This window comes from Barbus barbus (assembly GCF_936440315.1).
Source record: "Barbus barbus genome assembly, chromosome: 48".
Lineage (NCBI taxonomy): Eukaryota > Metazoa > Chordata > Actinopteri > Cypriniformes > Cyprinidae > Barbus > Barbus barbus.
In genome coordinates, this window is record NC_136726.1 from 7613358 (window position 1) to 7632126 (window position 18769).

Here is an 18769-nt window from a genome sequence, read left to right on the forward strand (position 1 = left end):
CTTTCTATAAAACACAAACACTAATTTCAACTATCTGATGAAAAATGATGATACTTTCCAGCTGTATTTTACCAATGTCAAATCAACTCAGTTTGACTAGATTTCAAATAGTCAATAAACTCAATCAATTGCAGTTTGAATACCCCTTTTTAATTAAGTCTGATTCATTTATCTACTTATAAATTTTTGTAAAATACAGACGCACTTCTAAATTATTTAAAACACATAAATGCATTTAAAACCCTGAATTATGTTTTTATATTAGCTATTTCTTAATTATGATGTTTATATTATTTTTGAAAATGTCATAATTTATAAAATATGATCACAAATGGCCACACTCAAAAAAACAAAAATACTCAGAATATTTCTCAGAAAGTAATCAAACTAACTCACAGTGTTGGGAAGTGACTAGTTACATGTAACGGAACTATGTAATTTAATTACAAAATAAAAGTAACTGTAATCAGTTACATTTACTGAGAAAAAATATGTAATTAAATTAGTTACTTATGAAAATGTTAAGGATTACAAAGGGGTTACATCTACTTTATTTATTTTCCACACACACTCCCACATACAGATTTAATTGATTTATTTCATAAATTGCAGTGAGTGCTCTAAAATATGAAACACCAATGTTTCAGGAGTTTATAATATGCTTATTTGATAACTCTTTTATTTCCTATATGGGTTTATGTATATGCTTTATTTTTTAAGATTAACTTTTTTTTTTCTAATGCATTGTTAGATTTCAGTGTTTCCTGTCATAGCTATGCAAAGATTTGATTTCAAAAACAGTATCATAGCTATTAAACTATTATGATTTAAAATATGTATTTAACCTCAGAATGATCTCAAAGTAAGTCTGGTGCAGCTGGATCATGAACGTCTCGGTTACGTATTGTGGCGGGAGGAGCAAACGACAGACACAGTGGGCGTGGCGTCAGGCCTCGGAGAGGTTTTTATTAAACAAAAATAGTATCCAAGGGGAAAAGTGTCCAAAATAAACAGGGATCTGGTGTCCTCGTCGTGCTGCGGGGCTTGTGAAGGAGGGCAGTGTTCAGGAGGGAAGGGTCCAGGGGGGTCCGGGAGCGAGTGGCGGCGGCTTCCTTCAGCGGCGACGTCCTTCTACTAAGCCCCCGGAGCTTCTGGGGGACTCGACGGCCCGGCATCCTGGCCCGTCGGCCGTCTAACGGGTGCGGCAGTCCTCCTACTCGACGCTCCCTTCCTGGACCCACGAGGACACCAGCGTGCATGCACGGGGAAGAGACCGGTCTCCCGAGGAGAGGCACGCTCGGCATTTAAACGGCGGCGGTGATGAGGCTCTATTCACATCAGGTGCGCCTCATCACACACCGCCAGCCCTGGCTGTTTCAGCGCCCCTCCTCTTACACACCCACTCCCGTCGGGAGCCTGGTGAAGGGCGGCGAATACGGGACGGGGTGGTGATGACAATAAGGGGGGAGGCAGCCAACTCATCACAGTACGTAACCCTCGTTCCCTGATGGAGGGAGCGTAGACGTTATGTTGTGACGACATAGGGGGATTTACTTGGAAGCCCCAATCATCTCTGACTTAAGAGAAAACGCCAATGAAATTGGCTAGTGGATTTTGCATACCTGAGCCACTCCCCGTGCATACGGGTATAAAAGGGCGACAGGTGCATCCACTCATCCGGTTTTACCCGCTGAGGAGCCGAGAACGTGTCCCTGGCAATCCAGGCCGGGGTCTCAAGACAACGTGAGAGTAGTCCGGCCCAAACACAAGGCACTCTTCGCTCACCGAAAATGCTTGGAGGTCCCCGACCCTCTTGATGGAAGTGAGCGTGGTCAGGAGCGCTGTCTTAGGCGACAGGAATTTCAGCTCGACTGAGTCCAGCGGCTCAAAGGGACCCCTCTTAAGTCCAGCCAGGACGATAGAGAGGTCCCAGGAGGGCATCAGGGGTGACCTAGGGGGATTCAACCTCCTGGCACCCCTCAGGAACCTCACGAGGAGATCACGCTTTCCCAGGGACCGGCCGTCCACTGCATTGTGATGGGCTGCGATAGCAGCCACATACACTTTCAAGGTGGAGGGTGACAGCCTACGCTCCAACCTTTCTTGCAGGAAAGAAAGCACTACTCCAATCGTGCATCTTCGGGGGTCTTCCCGGCGAGAAGAACACCAGTTCGCGAACAGACTCCACTTCAGTGCATAGGCTTGCCTTGTTGAAGGAACTCTGGCCTGAGTGATGGTGTCTACCACGGCCTGTGGTAGACCACTTAAGTCTGCCGCGTCCCGTCCAGGAGCCACACATGTAGGTTCTACAGATCTGGACGCGGGTGCCATATGGTGCCGAGCCCCTGAGAGAGGAGTTCCTTCCTCAGAGGGATACGCCAGGGAGGGGCTGTCGTGAGGAGAATGAGTTCGGGAAACCAGGTCCGGGTGGGCCAATAGGGCGCGACCAGCAGGACCTGCTCCTTGTCCTCCCTCACCTTGCACAGTGTCTGTGCGAGCAGGCTCACTGGGGGAAATGCATACTTGCGTAAAGCCAGAGGCCAGCTGTGTGCCAGTGCGTCCGTTCCGAGGGGCCCCTCGGTCAGGGAGAATATAGCTGGCAGTGGGAGGACTCGCGGGAAGCAAACAGATCTACCTGAGCTTCCCCGAATCGACTCCAGATCAGCCGGATCATCTCGGGATGGAGTCGCCACTCTCCAGGCAAATTGAGCTGTCGTGAGAGTGCATCGGGCGCACAATTGAGCTCCCCCGGAATGTGGACAGCGCACAGCGATCTGAGCTGCGTGTGACTCCAGAGGGGGATTTGGGGGGCGAGCTGTGACATGCGGCGTGATCGTACACCTCCCACCCGGTTGATGTATGACACAGCCGCAGTGTTGTCCTTACGGACCAACACATGCTTGCCTAGCAGCAGTGGCCGAAACTGCCACAAGGCCAGGTGCACTGCCAACAGCTCCAGGCAATTGATGTGCCAAAGCAGTCAAGGCCCCGTCCAGGCTGCCTGCCCGTTGCATGTAGCGCCCCAGCCCGTGCTGGAGGCATCTGTTGTGACAACAACATGCCGGCACACTTGTTCTAAGGGCACCCCGGCCCGTGGAAAAGCAAGGTCCGTCCAGTGGCTGAAGGAGCGGCGACACTCGCGTGTGATACTCACCCGAAGTGAACCGCGGCACCATGCCCACCTCGGGACTCGGGAGTGCAACCAGTGCTGAAGTGGTCTCATATGAAGCAATCCGAGCGGCATGACTGCCGCTGCGGATGCCATATGCCCCAGGAGCCTCTGAAACTGTTTCAGTGGCACCACCGTCCTGCCTCTGAAGGAACTCAGGCAGTTCAGCACTGATTGGGCGCGCTCACTCGTGAGGCACGCCGTCATACTCACCGAGTCTAACTCCACACCGAGAAAAGAGATTCTCTGCACAGGGGAGAGCTTGCTCTTTTCCCAGTTGACCCGAAGCCCCAACTGGCTGAGGTGCCGTAGCACCAGCTCCCTGTGATCGCACAACTGCTCTCGGGACTGGGCCAGAATGAGCCAGTCGTCGAGATAGTTGAGGATCCTGACGCCCACTTCCCGTAGCGGGGCAAGGGCGCCTTCTACGACCTTCGTGAAGACACGGGGAGACAGGGAGAGCCCGAAGGGGAGGACCTTGTACTGCCATGCCTGACCCTCGAACACAAACCGTAGGAACGGTCTGTGTCGCGGAAGGATCGAAACATGAAAGTAAGCATCCTTCAGGTCGAACGCTGCAAACCAATCCTGGGGCTGGATGCACCTGATCATGCGCCTGTGCGTCAACATCTTGAACGGGAGCCTGTGCAGGCCCCGGTTCAAGACTCGCAATCCCGGATTGGTCGAAGACCACCGCCTTTCTTGGGTACGATGAAGTAAGGGCTGCAAAGCCCCTGCCTCATCTCAGCTGGAGGGACCGGCTCGATTGCATCCTTTGCCAGGAGGACAGCAATCTCCTCGCACAAGACAGGGGCGTTCTGAGCTACCACTGAGGTCTCGAGAACGCCGCTGTACTTGGGAGGTTGCCTGGCGAACTGAATCGTGTAGCCGAGTCGAATTGTGCGCACGAGCCACCGAGACGGGTTGGGTAGCGCAAATCACGCTTCCAGATGCTGTGCAAGGGGCTCCAACAGCACAATCAATGTACCTGCGGTGGTGCAGCACAGGGGAGTAGGGCTGGATGGTACAGAAGGCAGTGCATTCTGAAGCATCCTTACCGAACTCCATGGGTCCCAAAGGGGACTGGCTAGAGGTGCGTGGGGAGGCACTGCGTCCCCGAACCGCACTCTCTTGGCCGCTGGCAAGATGGGTCGCGGTAGGGATGGGTATCGTTAAGGTTTTAACGGTATTACTACTCTTACCGATACTGCTTATCGATCCGGTACTTTAACGGTATTCTTATCGGTACTTTTTGTTTTACTTTATTTCTTTGTTTATATTCTGATGTATATAAAACACTAAAAATGCCTGCACTTCATCAATTTGTAAATGCACCAGTGTGCAGGTATTTTTAGTGTTTTATATACATAAGATAAGATACAGTAACAACATGAACAAAGAAACAAAGTAAAACAAACTGACAAATACAATAAAACAAACACACAAACGAAATGAAATAAACAGTGCTTTCATTTTTCCATGAAGGTCTACTAATATTAATGTTCAGGTAAGTAATTACAAAAGTAATCAAATGTAAATGAGCACTGCATAGTTTTCACTGTATGTACTGATAGATTTATGTTTATTAAAGCTATAACGTTGTTCAGATTAAGAGCGGTGCGTGATTTTCTCTTTGCATTTTGTTCTTTGATTAACATTGATGGCTCAAGCTCCAGTCTGACACTTTAAGACAATACTGACACGCATCGGATTTTCTCCCAACTGTTCTCGTCCACTTAAAACATAAAAGTGAAGACTCTCATAACCGGCCATTTTGACACATTTTGTGTGTATTTTCTGGCATATTTTTGTGTGTTATTTCGACGCGCCCGAAGCTCAAAGTGTACTTTGCTTGTCCGTTTTGGAGCACGCCGCCGCGCAGGCATACGCGCGCATATTTCAGCCTGGGGAACAGCATCACTTGTGCAGATTGTACTTTCAGTGTTTTACTATCAAATATGTCCTGCAATGTAGCAACAGTAAAGACGGCATTTTATAACAATCACTGATTGAGCTGATTCAGATGTTAAGTTTTGGTTCGGAGGAACGAATCCGCGCCGTTATGAAGGGAAGGGAGTTGTGCTAGAAGAAATGTGGCTATAATCCTTGGAAGCCAAAATCGAAAAAAAAAAAATACTTAGCTTAATATAACAGCCACAGGCCTAAAGTGTGAGCAGATGTTTGAATAGTTAGTTCTCTCTTCCATCATAATTAAACAGGACTTTCATGTTGCGTGTTCTGAAGCTCCTCCGCGTGAGCACGATCTGGCTTCTGAATTGCGCATAGCAAAAATGCATCATAGACAAATGTTTGAATATTATTGCACATAAAAACAGCTGGTGACATATATATATATATATATATATATATATAGAGAGAGAGAGAGAGAGAGAGAGAGAGAGAGAGAGAAACAATAAATGTATGTGTGTTTTCTTAATTTCTCCAATACCGACAGAAGTACCGATAACGTCAGAGCTTATCGATACTCCGGTCTTTCATAATTTAGCCCCGAGACCGATTTAATACCGAGTTTCGGTACCCATCCCTAGGTCGCGGGCGAGAGTGAGGAGGCAGCGCATCGCACACTGTCAACCCACGAACCTGATAACCCGGAGGAAAAGGAAATTGCTCTTTCTTTTGACAATGTGGGTACCACTGGCCCTTGAGCCAGCGGCGGAACAGAATGAAATGATTCTCCCCCAGCCCTCCTTCAGGGGAAGGAGCGGCGCTGACCTCGCCATCTCCTGAGATAGAGCAGCTTCCCACATCTCCGGGTTGCCTGTGTCAGGGCCGTTTTATTGCCTCCTTGGACGATATCGGGGCCAGCTGGAACCCGGGGGGCGCCACACTCCTGCAAGAGGCTCGACGCTCCAGCACAAGGCGGAGCAGCTCAGGGGAACACAGGAGGGCGCCCACGGCGACCAGCAGACTGGGGCTTGCCCTGCGGCGGAGCGGTGCATCATGCTGGGGCAAAATGTGCTGGACGGCCTCGATCTGCTGCAGTACTGCCGAGAACTGCTGGGCACAGTCCTCGACAGTATCGACGAACAGTCCAGCCTGGGAGACGAGAGCATCGAGAAAGTGTACTTTGTCGACTTTGGACCACAAGTGTGTGGACATCGCCTTCCCGAGGGACTCCGCTGTGACTTCCATTGCCCGTAGCATTTAATGCCTTGGCTTGTGTACTCGCAGGATAGCCGTGGCATGCAGGGCAGGGGCGGCCTGGCCCGCAGCGTTGTAAGCTTTGGCCGCAAGAGCAGCCGTCAGCCCATAGGCTTTGGACGGGAGACGTGGACGATTCCTCCAAGTGGCGGCGTTTCGCGGGCACAAGTGCACCACGACTGCTCTCTCCACCTGGGAAATGTCAGCGTCACCCTTAGCCATCCCGCCATCGAGGGTAGCAGGATGGAGGAGGCAGACGCGCCGCTTCTGGCCGTAAAAAGGGGCCGTCCACGACTTCATCAGCTCCTCGTGCACTTCCGGGAAGAAAGGAACCAGGGCAGGGCGTGGTAGCGAGCCACAGCCCATGCCGAGGAGCCAATCATCTCACCGCGAGGGCTCGGGACTGGTAGGTGTGCACGCCTGGCTGAGGTTGGAAATATGCTAATATGGGACAGTACATCAGAGGTTGTGGGAGGGGCCTGAACAATATGACATCATATTGGCTTGATAACTGTTTAGGTTTTGGGGGGATTAAAAAAAGGATTTGTAGGGTGGTTGTGTCTATGCACTACTAAGACACCTGTATATGCAAATGAAGATATTTTGCGTCCAATGTCTCCTTTAAAATTAAAATATTACAATCTTCATTCAAGTGATGAAGGATTTTGGAAGTCTGACAGTAATAAGTGTTGAGCACTACTGTAAAGTTAACCCTGCCTGGTTTACATGTTTCAAAATGATTAACAGTTGAAAACATTGAAATTTCAAAAAGTAATCAAATGTAATCAGTTACATTCCTTTAATAAAGTAATTGAAAATTACGCTACTTATTACCTTTTCAGTAGGGTAACTTGTAATCTGTAACCTATTACATTTTCAAAGTAACCATCCCAACACTGCTCACTCAGCACTGAGTCAATGTGACTGATACTGATTTCTGTTCAGACAGCATCTGCATGCTCGTTCACAAAACTGAATCATATTTTGTTCATAAGCTGACAATAGTATCCATTTATTCTAAGATGAAAACCAATAGAAAGTGTTTGATTGTATCTTTACTCACCAATAGGACTATCAGTATTCAGCGTATAATTCCAGTGCTAAGAAAATGTATGTAGTGTGCTGTCTCGCAGATTGCTTGTGAAAATCTGACAGGTGTCAGAGAGAGGCAAGAAGTTATAGAATCTGCAGAGACAACGCCCTTATCACATTAAAAAAGACACGTGTGTGCATTCATGATCACTATTCTGCTTAACAATCCCCTGAATTAAGAAGGTGTGTGTGATAATGTGTCAGACGGTTACAGCAGAGAGAAAGAGAGAGACACAATGGGCAAGTCTGCAAATGGAGGTGTGATGCAGACGTCAGACAGGAGGATCGGAGGGTGCGAGCGGGGCTAGACAAACCTACAACCCCCACAATACTATTACGTGCAGTGACCAGCCAGATTAAATTTACTAATCGCCAATTTCTCGTTTTGTCTTGTTGTTTAGTAAAAGCCAAGGTGCGCATACACAATGCAGTGACCAGCAAGATAAATGTAGCCCATTTCAAGCAATTGTTTTCTGTTATGTGTGTGTGTATGTTTTGTTTTTTGTTTCTATAACCCCAGGTTCATATGCACAATGCTATTCAGTGCAGTGAGCAGCAAGATAATTTACAGCCAATTTTTTGTGTCGTTATTTTGTTTAATAAAACCTCAGTTTTAAAAACACAATACTGTTTAGTGCAATGACCAACAAAACAAAGTTCAAACATGTTTGTGTGAGTGTTTTGTTTGTTTGGCTTCTTTTGTTTTGTAAAAACATAGTTTCAAATGCACAATATCAAATCCACAATACACAAAAATCTGTGCAAGATAAACTTTTGCTAGTTTCAAACAGCTGTTTTTTTGTTTGTGTTTTTGCTTTATTTATTTATTTATTTTGTTTCTTCTTTTGTTCTGTAAAAATGCAGGTTCAAATACATAGTATTTTCTGTGCAGTGACCAAGATAAACTCTTTTCACAAGACTATGTTGACACTTTATTTTCGAAAGTTTTTTATATATATTTTTTAAATGTATGTACATTTATAACACTATACTTTGTATTAAATCACCTTTGCATCAAATTACAAAAAATGCAGCGTATATGGGAGGGACGGTAAATTTGACATCGTTCTCTCTCAATTTTTTTTCCTTCCTTTTTTTGGAAGTCATGAAAAATCTATCGTTGTGTTTTTCTTTTGCTATTTGAGCAAATGGGAATGCAAAAAAATATATTTGTGGTACTCTCCCATTCACTGCTCTCGAAGTTTACCCAACTATGACGACTTCCGCTGCTGAGAAACCCTGAAATGTGAAAAAGGTCTATTGTTTTTATTTATATGTGTGTTTTTTTGTTTTTGTCTTTTCTTGTTTTGTAAAGTTGGTTCAGATACACAGTACTAATCTGTGCATTGACCAGCAAGATAAACGTACAAATGAGAACGTACAAGATAGTTTGACAAAGAAAAAAATACTGTGCAAATGTTAAAAACAGTTGTGTTGTTTCACATTTGTGTGGAAAATGTGACATTTATTTTTAAGGATTCTTTGATGAACAGAAAGTTCAAAAGACCAGAATTAATTTGAAATATGTATCTTTTGTAACATTATACATGTCTTTTAATCAATTTAATGCTGAATAAAAGTATTAATTACTTTTTTTTTTAAATATGGAACCTAAAAAATATTAACCTAAATTCAAAGTTTCCCATTTTATTTGAATGTGTTATTGTACTGCCGTTAGTTAATTGGAACACAGAGTGAAATATTTTAATTAAAATCTCCCACTGCTGTTATTTTAATAATGCTTGTCAGTGTTTTGTATCAGGAGGGTGGCATCCACTGATTACAGTATACAGTAAGTCCTGAACTTCAGTGTTACACCTGAGTCACTTTAAGAAAGAAAGTCACATATTTTATAGCGATTTCCTGAGGCCAGGGCAGGTGGATTCTCATTCAGTTGAAGACAGAATCACTTGCCCTTCCCTATGAGAAAGCATTTTCAACTTTAGTACCACCTTAATCCACCTTAAACGTGGTGTCTGACAGCTCTTGTTCTTTCTTCAAATATGAATAGCCCAGAAAGCCCTGCGAAACGTGCTGTAAATCCATTACGCTAATATAAACTACTGTCACATACACAAAGCATGAAGACACTGTTTGAAAATCATGAACCACTTATTTATGGTTGAACAAACTGACCATCTGCTGCTATTAAAGAAGTAACACAGCTTATGGTATAGATTTCTTTGTACACTGGGGAAAAAAAAATTGGTGTGGAAACTATTTTCACTCAGAAACTGCTAGTAAATTTTATGAACCATTACAAAGAACTGGAAAGTAACAAATGTTAAATTTTGAAGTTTACACATTAAATAGTATTTTCTTGTAAAACATACAATAATATTTGTTTTATGTACAGCTTTGAAAAATCATTTGAAAATAATTTTCCTTTAAATTTATTTAGCTATTTGCTTTTTTGCTTTGTTTTGATATGTGTTGCATTTTGTTTTGTGTTTTTAGTTAGGTGATTTGTTATGTTGTTTTGCTTTTTGCTTTTGTGTTTTTTGTGCTTTTTATTTTTTTGTTTTGCATTGTTTGGTTTATCTTTTAGTTTTTGTGTGATTTTATGTGTTTGAGATTTTTTTGTTTGTTTGAGGTTTTTTGTTTATTTGATTTTGTTTAGTTTTTAATGTCTTGTTTAGTTTTTAATGTCTTGTTTAGTTTTTATATTTGTTGTATTTTGCTTAATTTTTTGTTTTGTGATGATTTGTGGTGTTATGATATGTGTTGTGTTTTTAGTTTTTTTTTGTGAGGTGATTTGTTATTTTGTTGTTTTGCTTTTGTGTTTTTTTTTTGCTTTTTATTCGTTTTGTTTTTTGTTTGTGTTTTTTTGTTTTGTTTTGCATTGTTTGTTTTTATGTGATTTTATGTTTGATTTTTTTTTTTGTTAATTTGTTTTTGATTAGTTTTTAAGTTTTTGTTTATTTTTTTTATTTTTGTGCTGTTTTGCTTGTTTTTCGATTTGTGTGTTTTGTCCTGTTTACTTTTTGTTTTTTGTTTGTTTGGTTATCATTTTGTGTGTTTTGTGTTGTGCGCTGTGTTTTGTTTTAGATTATGTTCCATTTTTCTCTTTTAGATTTTCTTTTTTTATTTATTGTTTTTTTATTATTGTTTTTGTGTTTTGGGTTGTCTGTTTTGTTGTGCTTTTTTATTTTGTTTTGTTTTTTGCTGATAATAGTAGATTAATCTTATTTTTTTTGGGGGGGGGGGGGGCTTATGACTATTGCAATAGTTTATTTTATGGCATGGATTATTGTTGTTACAAAAATTCTTTAGACGTTAGACAATTAAATGTGAACTCTCTTTTAAAGTTTCGGGTTCAATAAATCAAGAACAACACAAGCATTAAAAAAAGTATAATAATAAATCACAATAAATGCACATGACTGTATGTACAGTTATTATGATTACCGTGTGCACATGTGCAATTATGATTAATATTATGAATGAAATGTCTGATAAAACATTTTTGGTTATTCCGTTGTGATTAAGTATTAGTTTTTACCAAAGGCTTTGAGAAGAGATTATATGGCAGTGTCTATCAAGACAAAACATTAAACTACTACAGGTACATCTAAAAAAATTGAATATCATGAAAAAGGCCAATATTTTTTGTCACTCATTTCAGAAAGTGAAACCCATATATTATATAGATTCATTACACATAGAGTGAAATATTTCAAGCCTTTATTTCTTGAAATTTTGATGATTATGGCTTACAGATAATGAAAACCCAAAATTCAGTGTCTCAAAAAATTTGAATATTACATAAGATCAATAAAAAAAATGATATTTTAAACAGAAATGTCAGGCTTCTGAAAAGTATGTTAATTTCTATGCACTCAATACTTGGTTGGGCCTCCTTTTGCATGAATTACTGCATCAATGCGGCGTGGCATGGAGGCAACCACCCTGTGGCACTGCTCAGGTGTAATGGAAGCCCAGGTTGCTTTGATAGCAGCCTTCAGCTCATCTGTATTGTTTGGTTGGATGTTACTTATATTCCTCTTGGCAATACCCCATAGATTCTCTATGGGGTTCAGGACAGGCGAGTTTGCTGGCCAATCAAGCACAGTAACACCATGGTCAATGAACCATCTTTTGGTACCTTTGGCAGTGTGGGCAGGTGCCAAGTCCTGCTGGAAAATGAAATTAGCATCTTCATAAAGCTTGTCAGCAGAAGGAAGCATGAAGTGCTCTAAAATTTCCTGGTAGATGGCTGTGTTGACTGTGGACTTCAGAAAACACAGTGGACCAACACCAGCAGATGACATGGCAGCCCAAATCATCACTGACTGTGGAAACTTCACACTGGACTTCAAGCAACATGGATTCTGTGCCTCTCCACTCTTCCTCCAGACTCTGGGACCTTGATTTCCAAATGAAATGTGAAATTTACTTTCATCTGAAAAGAGGACTTTGGACCACTGAGCAACAGTCCTGTTCTTTGTCTCTTTAGCCCAGGTAAGATGCTTCTGACGTTGTCTCTGGTTCAGAAGTGGCTTTGTAGCCCTCTTCCTGAAGACGTCTGAGCGTGGTGACTCTTGATGCACTGACTCCAACTTTAATCTACTCCTTGTGAAACTCTCCCAAGTGTTTGAATCAGCTTTGCTTGACAGTATTCTCAAGCTTGCGGTCATCCCTGTTGCTTGTGCACCTTTTCCTACCCAATTTCTTCCTTCCAGTCAACTTTGCATTTACTATGCTTTGATACAGCACTCTGTAAACAGCCACAGCTTTCAGTAATGACCCTCTGTGACTTACCCTCTTTGTGGAGGGCGTCAATGTTCGTCTTCTGGATCTTGCCAAGTCAGCAGTCTTCCCCATTATTGTGGTTTCAAATAACAAGAGATACCCAGAATTTATACTGTATGGATGGTCATTAATTAAAACTCAAATGTAAATATTCTAATATCTTGAGATACTGATTTTTGACTTTCATGAGCTGTAAGCTCTAATCATCAAAATTAAAGCAAAACACTTTAGAAATGTTTTACTTTACATGTAATGCATCTAAAATATATGGAAGTTTCACTTTTTGAAATAAGTTACAAGAAAAATTTTACTTTTTCACGATATTCTAATTTTTTGAGATGTACCTGTAGGCCAGAGATCCAGACCAAGATAACCGTTTTATGATCTTGAGTGATATGAACCATGTGATTAACAAGGCGCAGTAAAGACAGAAGCTGTAAAACTACAGTAAACAGACAGTCTTAGCAACCTTTATATTGAATAATTAAAAGTGAATATAGAATTAAGCTATAGAGTTTTCAACAATTATGAAAAGCAGTAGTTCAGAAAGTAAACATTTGGAAATACTGGCAATTCCAGTTGTGTCACCAACTCCAAGTCCAAAAAACTAAAACACTGAGTGGACAAATGAAACTTCCTAATACTCACATTCTCATGAAACAGGTCCATGGACTTTCATTCGCTCGCCACCAGAGGTCCTCTTTTGTTGTCTTAGTCTTGCCTTGCCTTGTGTTTTTCTAGTGTTTTTATATCTGCCCATAGCCTTTGCCTTGCCGTTTGGACTCTGTTTGCACCTCTCTTGGACTGGCGTCTAGCATGGTGGATCCACCGCTGGTGTCAGTACGAGCAGCTGGTATCCCTAAACCAGCACTTATCCCTTCGAGTCCCTATGTTCCTGAACTGATTTCCCTGCCTAACGCGCTTTCCATGATGGGGGATCTCTTTTTGGTGTGTTTGGGCTGCTTACACCACCACCGAATCTCCAAAGGCGGCACCCACTATGGTATCTTCAGAGGTGGCGGCTGATGCTGCAGAACCTTCTGAGGTAGTGGCACTCACTGTTATGTTTCCAGAGGCGATGGCGCCTGCTGCAGTTTCTCCAGAGGTGGCAGCATCTGCTGCAGAACCTCCAGAGGTGTCAGTGGTATCAGTCTGTGAATTCTTGTCCTTTCCTGTCACGGCTATGGAGGCCGTCTGTGAATCCTTCTGTCCCGATTCAGCCCTAGAAACCTTGGCGCAACCAAAGAGATAACCTTTGAACACTTAACCCTGCCTGCTATGAACTCTGAAACCATGAATGAAAACTCTATTTGCTCCATTACTTCTGTCTCTGCCAAAGAGACCACTGGTGAATTGTCTGTCTATCCAGTATCTTCTGGTTTTGAACTATCTGTCGGTCATGATTTAGTCATTGAACCTGTTGCTAAACCATCCATCTGTCCAGTTTCCCTTAATGAGTCCGTTTATGAACTGCCTATCTGTTCAGTCTCAGTCAGTCAGCCTGTCCTTAAACTGTCTTCCTGTTCAGTTCTAGTCAATGAGTCTGATTTTAAAGTGTCTGTCGTGCCAGTTTCTATCACTGAATTGTGTACCAATTTAGTACCAGTCAATGCATCCAATCGTGAACTGTCTGTTGGTTTAAATTCTGCAGTCGAATCTGATGCTGACTTATCTCGTTCATTGGGCTCCAGGGAAACTATTGATGAACTTCTTGTATTCCCTGCCTCGGTCTTTGAAACCGAAAATGCTATGTCTGTCTCTTGTATCTCAGTTTTCCCTAGACTCCAATCTCTGCTATGGGTTCCTGAACTGTCGTGGTGCTCCTCTGTTCCGTCATGGTGCCTCCGTCCCTCCCCCTGTTCCGCCTCTGCTCCATCACATTGTCTCTCACACCACACAGACTGTTATACATTACCCTGGACTGCATTTCCCATCATCCATTGCACTGACGACACACAGCTGATTGCACTAATCACGCTCACACCTGAGAATTATCACACACTCTACTTAAACCATGGACTTCCTCTTCCTCTCTGCCAAGTATTGTTCTGTGTATAGCACTCCCCTAGTGTTAGCTATGAGCCATTCTGTGTTTTTCTGTTTAGTTCCAGTATTGTTCTGCATTTATAACTCTCCTAGTTTTAGCTGCGATACGGAACCCTCTTCGTTGTCTTAGTCTTGCCTTGCCTTGTGTTTTTCTAGTGATTTGATATCTGCCCGTGTTTCCTGGATTTACCCTTTGCCTTGCTGTTTGGACTCTGTTTGCACCTATCTTGGACTACTACTCGTATACCTGGATTATCTCTCTGCCTCACCCTGTTGGATATTGTTCGCCGATCGTCGACTCTCGCTAACCCTAGGATTGCTCTGTGTCTCGCCTGTACCATACATGTTTGCCATCGTTTGACCCTGCCTGTTTTTTTGACTGTTTATTAATAAAAGTTTGCACATGGATCCGCACGTCTCACGTCTCGTTCGCCCCGTTACACACACAACCTCTTTTTTTTGCACAGAGGTTTATTAGTTAACAGCAATTATCAACTCACACCTAGCTTGGGGCGTTTTACATAGATTTAAGCTGTGATTAATTCTCAATAACTGTACTTTTATGTTCTGAGTGTGTGTGTTTACAAGGGCTTAAATCAGTTTCCACAGGTTTCACTGGGTGTGGTTCTGTTAAAATGCAAATAAAACACAACAAATACAATGAAAGGACCTTGCAAAACTCATTAATAATAAACCTAAAAGGCAAAATCGTCATTTACCTATAAATATACATTAATCTATCAATTATATTGATCAGTTAATAAATTGCACAAGGGTCAATAAGGTATTCCTTGTTGTGACAGTGAATGCCATGGAAAATTATAACCATGTTAATCACAATGATAAAATCCCATGAACTCTTTTGGTAAATATACACATACATATATATAATATATCACATACAGTACAGCATGGCATTTCCGGCCAGTGACATTCAAAGAACTGGAACAGGGAGTAGACCATAGTAACATCAAGTTGACTTGATTCTGCGAAAAGATGAATGGTAACACACACGGAGGGGTTTCCAGAATGGGAAGGGGGTGTGTGGGTGATTTTACACATCTAACAGAGAAGCCTTGATCCACCACAGCTCAAACAGCCAGCTATACAATAATAGCAATAACAGAAAAAATCACTGGTGTTACAACTGCTTCATGATTGGTCTTTTTTAATGACAGTGGATGGTTTTTTGGGGGTTCCACTGAATAAAGAAAGTCTTATTGTTTTAAGAGGCTTCTTAAATGTGCTAAATAAAGCTTAAAACAAAGCTTTATTTTTAGTTTATTACATGTTTACCCTGATTTTGTCTATTTAGGTTGGCCGCATGACTTCCACTTTGGATAATTGCTGCAGTCCGTCAGCTGTGAAACACGAGTGTCCGGTAACATGTCCTGCTCCGGCTCACACTCTCATCAGCCGCGGCTGTGTTTAATAGTGTCAGTGGTCGCTGTGTCAGTGGCGCAGGTGGATGCAGTCCGCGGACAGACTTCTCCTTCTCTTACATTGCGGTCAGGCCAGCCTCCACCTCGAAAAACACGGTCATTCTAGCCGCCACGTTATTTTGTGGTGCGCGCATACTAGGCGTTGCGGTAATAGCGTGTAAAACTCAGATCAAAGGAAAAGCGATCTCTGGCATTCATTCAGACAGTTTCTCTAATTAATTAATTAATTAATAAATAAAAATAATGATTTTAAAACGGTCTAATATAAATAAATAGACCAATTAATATGAAAAAAAAATATATGTATGAGAAATAACAAAATAAAAGCATTTTATAACTTGCATTTAACCATTTTTATCTGTAAATACACATAGTTATAAAAATAAAAACCCCTATCTCCACAAAAAAACTCCCTGTTTCCACATAAATTTCAATTCAGATTAATAGTCCACTAGCCCAGGGTGTCACTCAACCAGTTTCAAGACGATAATGTAATGCAACATCAGATCGTTTTGAAGCTGGTTGAGTGACACCCTGGGGCAGTGGACTATTAATCTGAATTGAAACTGGTCTGTGGAAACAGGGAGTTTCCTTTTTAGAGCTGTTTCCACATAAGTTTCAATTCAGATTAATAGTCCACTAGCCCAGGGTGTCACTCAACCAGCTTCAAGACGATCTGATGTTGCATTACATTATCGTCTTGAAACTGGTTGAGTGACACCCTGGGCTAGTGGACTATTAATCTGAATTGAAATTTATGTGGAAACAGGGAGTTTCCTTTTTAGAGCTATGCAAAATCCCAGGCAGAACAGGTAACATATGAGATTTGGAGGGCTTTTATTTTATAATGCAACATCAGATCGTTTTGAAGCTGGTTGAGAGACACCCTGGGCTAGTGGACTATTAATCTGAATTGAAACTGGTCTGTGGAAACAGGGAGTTTCCTTTTTAGAGCTGTTTCCACATAAATTTCAATTCAGATTAATAGTCCACTAGCCCAGGGTGTCACTCAACCAGCTTCAAGACGATCTGATGTTGCATTACATTATCGTCTTGAAACTGGTTGAGTGACACCCTGGGCTAGTGGACTATTAATCTGAATTGAAATTTATGTGGAAACAGGGAGTTTCCTTTTTAGAGCTATGCAAAATCACAGGCAGAACAGGTAACATATGAGATTTGGAGGGCTTTTATTTTATAATGCAACATCAGATCGTTTTGAAGCTGGTTGAGAGACACCCTGGGCTAGTGGACTGTTAATCTGAATTGAAACTGGTCTGTGGAAACAGGGAGTTTCCTTTTTAGAGCTATGCAAAATCACAGGCAGAACAGGTAACATATGAGATTTGGAGGGCTTTTATTTTATAATGCAACATCAGATCGTTTTGAAGCTGGTTGAGAGACACCCTGGGCTAGTGGACTATTAATCTGAATTGAAACTGGTCTGTGGAAACAGGGAGTTTCCTTTTTAGAGCTGTTTCCACATAAGTTTCAATGCAGATTAATAGTCCACTAGCCCAGGGTGTCACTCAACCAGCTTCAAGACGATCTGATGTTGCATTACATTATCGTCTTGAAACTGGTTGAGTGACACCCTGGGCTAGTGGACTATTAATCTGAATTGAAATTTATGTGGAAACAGGGAGTTTCCTTTTTAGAGCTATGCAAAATCACAGGCAGAACAGGTAACATATGAGATTTGGAGGGCTTTTATTTTATAATGCAACATCAGATCGTTTTGAAGCTGGTTGAGAGACACCCTGGGCTAGTGGACTGTTAATCTGAATTGAAACTGGTCTGTGGAAACAGGGCGTTTCCTTTTTAGAGCTGTTTCCACATAAGTTTCAATTCAGATTAATAGTCCACTAGCCCAGGGTGTCACTCAACCAGCTTCAAGACGATCTGATGTTGCATTACATTATCGTCTTGAAACTGGTTGAGTGACACCCTGGGCTAGTGGACTATTAATCTGAATTGAAATTTATGTGGAAACAGGGAGTTTCCTTTTTAGAGCTATGCAAAATCACAGGCAGAACAGGTAACATATGAGATTTGGAGGGCTTTTATTTTATAATGCAACATCAGATCGTTTTGAAGCTGGTTGAGTGACACCCTGGGGCAGTGGACTATTAATCTGAATTGAAACTGGTCTGTGGAAACAGGGAGTTTCCTTTTTAGAGCTGTTTCCACATAAGTTTCAATTCAGATTAATAGTCCACTAGCCCAGGGTGTCACTCAACCAGCTTCAAGACGATCTGATGTTGCATTACATTATCGTCTTGAAACTGGTTGAGTGACACCCTGGGCTAGTGGACTATTAATCTGAATTGAAATTTATGTGGAAACAGGGAGTTTCCTTTTTAGAGCTATGCAAAATCACAGGCAGAACAGGTAACATATGAGATTTGGAGGGCTTTTATTTTATAATGCAACATCAGATCGTTTTGAAGCTGGTTGAGAGACACCCTGGGCTAGTGGACTATTAATCTGAATTGAAACTGGTCTGTGGAAACAGGGAGTTTCCTTTTTAGAGCTGTTTCCACATAAATTTCAATTCAGATTAATAGTCCACTAGCCCAGGGTGTCCCTCAACCAGCTTCAAGACGATCTGATGTTGCATTACATTATCGTCTTGAAACTGGTTGAGTGACACCCTGGGCTAGTGGACTATTAATCTGAATTGAAATTTATGTGGAAACAGGGAGTTTCCTTTTTAGAGCTATGCAAAATCACAGGCAGAACAGGTAACATATGAGATTTGGAGGGCTTTTATTTTATAATGCAACATCAGATCGTTTTGAAGCTGGTTGAGAGACACCCTGGGCTAGTGGACTGTTAATCTGAATTGAAACTGGTCTGTGGAAACAGGGAGTTTCCTTTTTAGAGCTGTTTCCACATAAGTTTCAATTCAGATTAATAGTCCACTAGCCCAGGGTGTCACTCAACCAGCTTCAAGACGATCTGATGTTGCATTACATTATCGTCTTGAAACTGGTTGAGTGACACCCTGGGCTAGTGGACTATTAATCTGAATTGAAATTTATGTGGAAACAGGGAGTTTCCTTTTTAGAGCTATGCAAAATCACAGGCAGAACAGGTAACATAT